The 9,633-nt window shown below is 40.0% G+C and overlaps 1 non-coding gene across 1 annotated transcript; it reads left to right on the forward strand.

Annotated features, from left to right (window-relative positions):
- The first annotated feature begins 1,036 nt into the window (after window positions 1-1,036).
- On the forward strand, window positions 1,037-1,141 carry LOC145168082 (small nucleolar RNA R71). The gene has a single exon (XR_013741672.1). It is a non-coding gene; the product is annotated as a small nucleolar RNA R71 (small nucleolar RNA).
- Window positions 1,142-9,633: the final 8,492 nt, after the last annotated feature.

A 9,633-nucleotide genomic window follows, 5' to 3' on the forward strand; every position in this document is an offset into this window, starting at 1 on the left:
ACATCTTTTGCAAACATTGGACGTTTCACCATAGATTTGAGGAATAGGGCATTAATTGAGAGGGAAGGAACTTGTTCCATGAATTTCTTTTGTTTGGGCTCCAGAGAATGCTTGATTGCTTGAGATGGGAATGGAAAAGGCGGTTGATATGAATTAAAAGACATAAATTTTTTGTTCTCTCGAGACCACGACGTGGTGAATCATCAGAGTTCGATTCGCTTTTTGCTCTTTTTGCTCCGGGCTTCTCCTCTTCCGAACACGAGTTGGGTTGTATTGTAGCTGCTTCATGGGTCATTATTGGCTCATAATGAACCGCTTCTTCGGTGTAGATCTGCATTATATGCGGTTGTGACTTTGGATCTTGATTTTTAGGAAGCAATCTCTCATTGAAAAGTGTAGTAAGTTGCACAAGTTGAGTCTCTATGTTCTTTATGGAAGATTGATGATTTCTCACATTAGCATCAGTATCATCATGTCTCTTTTCAGATGTTTCCATAAATCTATGAAGTACCGACTCGAAATCCATCTTATTTTCGGGTGGTGGTTGCTCTTTTTGATAGAAGCCTCGACTGGTTTGTCTATACTTTTCATCTTTTTTCTTCTTATATTCTTCATATGGTTACCACTCCTTCTTGCGCTTCCTCCAATATTCATCATACTTGTCATCACTAGAGTAGAACACTTGTGCCTTCTTGTACCCATTTTCATCCAAATCACAATCCTTTGTCAAATGGGGCCCACTACAATTATCATACCTAACTCTTATGGTATGAATGGATTGATCCAACTTTATCATTCGCCCATCAATATTTTCTAAGTTTGCCAAAACCACATCCATGTTCTCGTTCCCTCCAGCTCCTTTTCCTCTAGTAACATCCTCTCGTGGGTTGTGGTACTCACGTGAGTGCTTTGAAAACTCTTTAATCAATCTTTTATGGTGTCCGACTCCTTCTACGTTATTGGTCATTGTGAGTCAAGAAGTTGTCTTGTTACATTTCCTCCATCATATAAAATGGAAACCTCATGTTGAACATTAAGAACATGTTGATGGCAACTTCTAAGCAAGCCCTTGTACCTCTCCATGCTTCATACAATGACTCCCCAACATTTTGTTGAAAGTTAGCAATCTGTTTTAAGCTTTGAAATCTTCGAAGGTGGGCTAAATTGCTTAATAAAAGCATCACGAAGAGTTGCCCACGTGGTAATGGATCCAAGTGCTAGAGAATTCAACCAAACTTTTGTGTCACTGATAAATGTCACCGAAAGCATCCTTAGTAACACCGACTCTCTTGGCACATGAGGAACATTGAAGTAGTTGCCAATGTCATTCACTTCATCGATATGCTTAAAAGCGTCTTCGTACTCTTTCCCGGCGAAAGGTGTCTCCTTGAGCATGGATAGAATATGCCCTTTGAGATCAATAATTCTTTCGGATGGTATCTTGGGTGGAACTAGACCTGGTCCATGTTCTTCTCGTATCCTCTACTTGTAGTCTTCCATCGTCATTCACGTTATGTTTTTCATCTCTTCAAACTCGCTTTTTACCTCTTCCTCACCTGAACTTTCTTCGGTAGATGTTTCTGGCTCGTATCCTATTTCCTTCTTACTTGGAGTCTTCTTAAAATGTTCGAATTTATCGGATTCGAAAGTATTGCTCGATTCGCCTTTCTTGTCTTTCTTCTTGTGGAAAGTGGATTATGGATCTTCTAGTGGAGGAACAATTGGAGTTTTTTAGATTCTCGGGTCATAAATCACTTAAACAAAACAAAAACAAAACAAAAACACGTAAAAGTAATAAAATCACTAAACTATAAATTAACTGAAGCGAGACCACGACGTGGTTAAGATGACCACGATGTGGTTGCACCTCAGAGAGAAAAATAAAATTAACTAATTGCAGAAAAGTAACTTCTTGCGGTTTTTACCCTACAAAAAGGATCGAATAACTAAAAGCAATTAAACTACAAACCAAATAAGTCGTTCCCCGGCAATGGCGCCAAAAACTTTGATGTGCACAAAAGTACCTACTAGTCCTAAATTTATAACCTAACAAACTCTTACTAACTGTGCACCTATAGGCAGTGTAACTAGTCAGATTATAATATAGCTCAGGTAAGTCGGGTGTTAATCATAGGGAATAGAATTTAATTAAATAAATTAACTACTTCTAAGTAAAGGAAGAACAAACTTTTATTTGGGGGGTTTTTACTGATTTCTCAAGATCATAAGAACTTAATATCACTTAACAAGTAAGCAAGCAAAGAAAACAAAGTAACTTCAAGAATTCAAAGAATACTTCTGCCTATATCTGATTTCACTTTCTCGTATGGTTGATGTCTAATGGATATATTATATTGATTACCAATTATTTAGCTATTAGGATCAAATATCTAGGCCTACCAATTTTTGAATAACAAAGCAATGATCATGCACAAGTTAAACACCAAATTGATAATAACACAATTAGACTGTGAATGATAACAATCTCTCTCCTCTGATGAAGTTAAGTAACCAAGCACAAATTAAGACTAATTACGCTCCCTAACACAGTTAAAGTTACTAGCTGTAATTACTTAAACTAAGATGTGATTAATCCTAACTCTAACTATTTAATGATCATAAACAATTAGAGATAGATTCATGCAATTAATATGATCAATTAACACACAAAATCTAATTTATAAGCAATATAAACTAGAACTAAAACATGCTAGGGTTTGGATTTATCAAACACAAGTAAAATCAAATATAATCATCCAATAATTGAAATCAACACATATTGATCAAGTTCATCTTCACCAACACAAAAGTAAAAGGTATTTAGCCTCTCATTGTAGCAGAAAAACACAATAGATCCATGTAAAATGAGCTAGGCATGAGTATGATAAGCAAACCAACTAGATCAATGTTAAAATCTTCTAAATATTCTTCAATTGTTGAGCTTCACTTGATTTTTAATCTTCTTCCGGTTTCTAGGGGTTCATAGTCGCAATTAACCTCAGGTAACCGAATGCATACCCCTGATTTCGACCTAATGTCCGGAATTATATAATTGTCATAATATGACCACCACGTTATGGTTGACCGCCACCATGACGTGGTCCTTGAGTAATTCCCGTGTTTGCCAAGTCAACTCTAATGGTCGCAAATATTCTATTCGTTACGTCGTGTTGGAGAACACGACGATGTGGTCTTTAGTCTTTTTTCTTCTTCTTTTGTTTCAGCTCCCGTTTCCTGCTTCCAGCTCCTTGTATGTTTCCTTTTCGTCCCGAGCAAGTGTTTTCCTCTACAAAATATATTTTAAACGTAATAAGTATATTTCGTTCCATATTATGCATAATTGTAGCTAAAAGTATTAGAAATATGAATTAAATATGTAGTTAATTATGCACATATCATACGCCAAACGTACTTGACTAATCTTCTTTTCCTCTATTAAGTGCTTATTCCATTAAGATGCCACGTCCAAAGTTCAGATCTAGTCCCAAATAACATTATAGGTCATAAAGTTTCCAACTTTATGAATTTCCAAGTCTATAATGAGTCCAACAACCAAACCTTAACTTAATACACAAACCAAAACCTCATATCTCATGCACGAAGAAAGGAAAGGGACGAAGATCACATTTTTATGGTTCTAAGCACCTAAAAGCATCTGAAAGGACAGCTCTTCTGGTTAGAGTAAGCCATACTCATGAGCACCAAGCTTGTGGGACCAAAAAGCATGAAAACCTAAGAACTAGCAACATCTAAAGAAAACATGCATTGAGATCCAAACTTTATACCTCCAAAGGATGCTTGAGGGTGAGATGCTTCTGGATCTATGTTGCCTTGAGCTTCCAAGAAGATTCCACTATCTTCTCCTTCCTTCAAGAACACAAAACACACATTCTTAAGCTCAAAATGCTCACACAGTGGATTAGGGTTAGCAAGGGACGATTTGGGAGATGGAGGCTGATGAGGGAGAAGGTCTTGAGGAGTTAATGATGCTTTACTAGGGATCAAACCCTAAGAATTAGGGTTTGAACCCAGCCACATACACTTGGCGTACACTTGAGTACACCCATCATACTAACATGAAAGCGCGACTTCATTAAACAAGCTGCATAACGAATTTGCAAGAAAATTCTACTTTGGGTCGAAAATGTACATTTACCTGAACAATAAATGTTACAGGCTTGTTTTTTGTTTCTTTGGCTGGGTTGGAGTCGATGTTGACTATTTCTGTCGGATGCTTCACATCAGTTTTAATTGTCTTCCTCATGATGTTCCACCCTCCTGATATTTCACCGCCTCTTTTAAACAAAGAAAACATGTGTATTTGTTTGGTGCAAAGCTTCACCTTTATCGATCACTGGACTTGCTTCCATCGATCACACCTTTGAAAATGTGAGATAATCGATTGTTACATGTTTTGAAGTGGAGAAGCTAACCTAATATGTGCAATGGACATGGTACGGCCGGCGGCCACTATTAGCAAGCTTTCTCCAAAACTGGCGACTCTTGAAGATGAAGCCGCCCGTCCTCCGATTGCTTCCCTCTTCTTTTCCGACATCGACACAGGTGCCTCAATGTTTGTTGGTTCCTCATGTGTTGCTTGTTAGAAATAGACACTCATAACTCACAGTAACAGTGACCTTACAAGAGAAAAAGAATGACTTTCTACTAAGTAACCAAAAGGTAATTCAAAGTTTCAGGAGGAAAGACTTATACCATACTCTCTGTTTTTTAAAGCTAAAGTGAAAAGTGAAGGAGGTTTATATATAGCCTTACTCACGTCAGAAAATGCAAAGAACAATATAATAATACTTATATCACCTAAAAACTAGCTGATTTCTTTTACCCTTCAAACTACCTCCCTAAGACCCGGTAACAGCTTTTACCAAACTTTTATTATTAAGAAAAACATGCATAATGGACCTATCTAAACCCATGAAACAAAATGGACTTAACCCATCATAAAGATTACCCAACATTCACCCCCTCATCTTGATGATTTTGACATGTTTCTTCATCACAACAAAGTCAGTTCTTCCTCTTATATCAAATTGGTTTCGTTCTCTTTGTCTTTCCATTTGGTACACTCATTTGCAAACTGTCCACGTCCTCTTTCACCTCTACCCCGTCCTCTTTCACCTCTACCGAATCCTCTTCCTCGACCTCTTCCTCGTACATATTGCCTGTCATCATGCTCACCATTGGTTAGTAAAAGTTGTTCTTGTTGTCCTTGTTGTCCTTGTTCTTCATCTCTTTCATCATGGCTTTTGGGTCTTTCTTCGTATACTTTGAGTCTTCCCACTGCTTCTTCAAAAGACATGGTTTCAATATCCAAGTATTGGTCGATGGAGGCAATGATTGGCAAATATTTCTTTGGAGCTGAATTGAGAAGCTTTCTCACCACCACTTCTTCTTCAAGAATTGAACCGAGACTTTTAAATTTTGCCATTATGCCACTAATCTTCCCCGAAACATCATTAATAGTCTCGTTTTCCTTCATCTTTAGCATCTCCAACTCATTCCTAATAGTTTGCAAACGTGCCTTTTGGACTCGATCGGCTCCTAAGTATCGAACACGAATTGATTCCCAAACATCCTTTGCATCTTCATGTTTAGAGACTTGCAATAGAATATATTCTGGTAGGGTTTGAAAGATAATGGCTTTGGTGGTGTGGTTCTTCTTTGCTTCCAAATTTCCCATGGGATCCACTGACTCCCATAAACCATATGCCCTTAGCATCGTTTCAACCATAATCGACCACGAAGTGTAATTCGTTTCGGTTAGTTTAGGACATTGCATGAACTTGCTCACGGATAGTTCCTCCGTTTGTTGGCATTTCTTGCTAAACTTTCAAGTTCCAAAATGGTTTTTGATCTCGTTCTTGCTTCTTATCCTCTTGTTTCTTGCTAACTGCTTTCTTGCTTCTTGCTATCTGCTTTCTTTTCTTTCTACTGCTTGGCACTTGCTTTCTTGCTTACTGATTCTTACTGCTTCCGTTTTGTTTCTTGCTTGCTAATAACAGAAGAAAATTTTGCTGCTTCTTTCTCTGATCACCAAACTTGATCAGCCTTGCTTCTTGCTATCTTACTCTTGACCTGATTACACAAGGTTGCAATCAGATATTTCTCTTTCTTGCTAAGAACCAGGTATGTGCCTGGTGCTCTAATACCAAATGTTGGAAATAGACTCTCAGAACTCACAGTAATAGTGACCTTACATGAGAAAAATAAAGACCTTCTACTAAGTAACCAAAAGAGATTTCAAAGTTGCAGGAGGAAAATACTAATGCCATACTCTCTGTTTTTAAAGCTAAAGTGAAAAGTGAAGGATGCTTATATATAGCCTTACTCATGTGGGAACATGTAAAGAACAATATAATAATACTTATCTCACCTAAAAACTAGTTGGTTTCTTTTACCCTTCAAACTACCTCCCTAAGACCCGGCAATAGTTTTTTCCCAAACTTTTATTATTAAGAAAAACATGCATAATGGACCTATCTAAACCCATGTACCAAAATGGACTTAACCCATCATCAAGATTACCCAACATTCACCCCCTAATCTTGATGATTTTGACATGTTTCTTCATCACAACAAAGTTGGTTCTTCATCTTCTATCAAATTGGCTTCGTTCTCTTTGTCTTTCCATTTGGTACACTCATTTGCAAAGCGTCCAAATCCTCCACAATCATAGCATCTAAGCCCACTCTTATCACCTCGACCCGAGCCTCTTCCACGTCCTCTTTCACCTCTACCGAATCCTCTTCCTCGACCTCTTCCTCGTCCATATTGTCTGTCATCATGCTCACCATTGGTTAGTAAAAGTTGTTCTTGTTGTCCTTGTTGTACTTGTTCTTCATCTCTTTCATCATGGCTTTTGAATCTTTCTTCATATACTTTGAGTCTTTGTAACACCGTAAGTTTTCAAACAGATTTTTCATTTTAAAATCGCATACTTTTCATAACATATTGTATGGAAATCTCGTTTATTCAAATTACAAAACATAGCTCCATTAAAAATCCAGGATCCTCAAAACATAACTCTTTCTCTGGTGTGTACAATCAAGTCGGTGCCTTCCCGCGATCCTCTGAGATACCTGAAACACATAACACATAACACGGTAAGCACGAAGCTTAGTGAGTTCCCCAAAATACCACATACAACACATACGCCACTCGAGGCTACAGTACGACCCTCCGGTCGATGTGTCTCAGCGGGACCCTCCAGTCCCGTAGCTTGTTGGACCCTCTGGTCCGGTCATAGCTCATCGGACCCTTCGATCCAGTCCGTGTCGTTGGACCCTTCGGTCCGGTCTATATCGTTGGGCCCTTCGGTCCGGTCTATATCGTTGGGCCCTTCGGTCCGGTCTATATCGTTGGACCCTCCGGTCCGGTCTATACAACACATAGCATACATATAACACAATGCACATAATCTCATATATACACATAGCATACAAGACCCTCTGGTCTACACATAAATACCACTCTAGGTAATGTATAGTGAGAAGACTCACCTTGGATGATGATCAGCCCCTATAAACGCTGCTGCTACGCCCCGGGCCCTAACTTTGTGCCAAACCCAAAATTATCCTAATTAGAAACTCAACCCAAACTCTCACTCGTTGGGTCTAAAGGTAGACCACCAACCAGTCCATCAATGACCTATATCCATTGGGCCCACCAAGGCCCAATAATAAATTGGCCCACACAAGGCCCAATTCCCAAACAAAAAGGCAAGCCCAACTCAAGGGCCCAAAGCACATACCTATGATTCTCTGATCCAAGGCTCTATTGCGTGAAGCCCGAACCCCAGGCCCAACACTCAAGGCCCAACACATCACTTAGCCCAAAACCCCACAGAGGAGTTACGCGGGGCGTACCTCCTTTTGGTACGCTCAGCGTACTCAAGCATGCACAATTCTGATCGGGGACCTCAGCCTAGTACGTGGGGTGTACTAGAAGTACGCTGGGCGTACTCTCAGTTCTGCTTAAACTAATTTATGGGTCTTAACCCATTAAGACCTTAACTCATCTCTTGGATCTGGACATCCTAACATCTCCTACTCCATAAAGTTAACGACTTTAAGCCTTTGCATGGCTAAAGAAGTCACAAACACACAAAACACTTATTCTCTTTACCCATTAAGCTCTTATCTCATGCATAACTTGGTTCCAACACCCAAGGTCTCATTTTTATGACATTACACCACTAATAACCTCAAAAAGGGAGGGTCTTAGTCTCTGGAGTTCAGGATCTCATCAAGTCTCCACCTTTTTGGGACAAAACCCTAAAATACCCCATTAACATACTTAAAACAAAAGAGAGGTAAAGTTTGAAGCTTTATACCTCAAAAAGAAGCTCCCAACTCAGATATGCTCGAATCTAGAACCTTAGACTCCAACTCCTTCTTCTTCAAGGCTTCTACTTCTCTTCAAGGGCACACAAAACTCTCAAAAGCTCTTAAATACACATACAAGCTCCAAGAATGAAGGACTAGGGTTTTGGAGGGTTTGCTCTCTGAGAAAGGTGGCCAGGAATGAGGCCATCTCATTCTTTATATAGGGTCACCTCAAATATTAGGGTTTACCTTCTGTGCCTAGTACGCCCAGCGTACCATCTGGTACGCCCAGCGTAGTAGGTGGCTCTTGCTTAAGGAATACGCGCATTTGTACGCTAAGCGTACGCATACGTACGCCCAGCGTACTTCGCTGCCACACTTCTCCACTTTAGGGACTCATCTTGCCAAATCTTCAAACTTCCATAGCTTCTTTGATATAACTCTGATTCCAAAGATCCTCATACCTACGGGAAGGTGATGAGATGCCTTACGATTCCAGCAACTCGCCACAACCCGAGACTTCCTCATGCCCGGTTCGTGGCCCACGAACCCTAATCATGGACAATCCGAATCAGGATGTTACAATTCTCCCCCACTTAATTAGATTTCGCCCTCGAAATTCTTTCTTATCAACACTCAGATTGAAACCAAAAAACCCAAGAAGCACCAATAAAAAGGACCTCATATCCCACCACTATCTTTGCATGGATGTCTGAGTCCAAACAGGAACTCCCAAATCCAGAACCAAAATCGAACACTCTGCCGCTAAGATACCCCTTTCTGACCTTCCCAAAATCGGAAACTCTAGTCGCCTGGCCCGCCGCCAGACCGCCCACTCATGCTATCACCATGATAGTCGCCCCTTGAACCTCAAACCCTGATAACTCACTGCTCCTCTGATTTCACAAGACAAAATTCAACAATCGGCTATCGATCACTCATACCAATGTACCAAACAATCTGGATCACGCCTCAAGGAACGGAAGGGTTCACATCCCACCAGGGCTCATCCACTGAACTGCTATACTAACCCATCCGAACAGTGAATTCTCAACACTCTGCCCTCAGACACAAGAGAATAATCATGCTCGCTCAGAAGTGTCCTCAGACATAAAAACAACCATAAGCCTCAGCTCCATTTCACATACCCCTTTTTAACATTGTGCACCAGGTCTGAACTCGACCCAACCGTTGAACCTCCAAGGTCCATTGCATTATCTCAACCGTCTCAATGGTTCCCTTCTCACAATAACTACCTCAGCCCATTGTGACACACAAGTCATGAAGTTCG

Source organism: Lactuca virosa, chromosome 3 (genome assembly GCF_052849685.1).
Source record: "Lactuca virosa cultivar CGN04683 chromosome 3, Lactuca_virosa_CGN04683_v6, whole genome shotgun sequence".
Taxonomy (NCBI): Eukaryota; Viridiplantae; Streptophyta; class Magnoliopsida; order Asterales; family Asteraceae; genus Lactuca; species Lactuca virosa.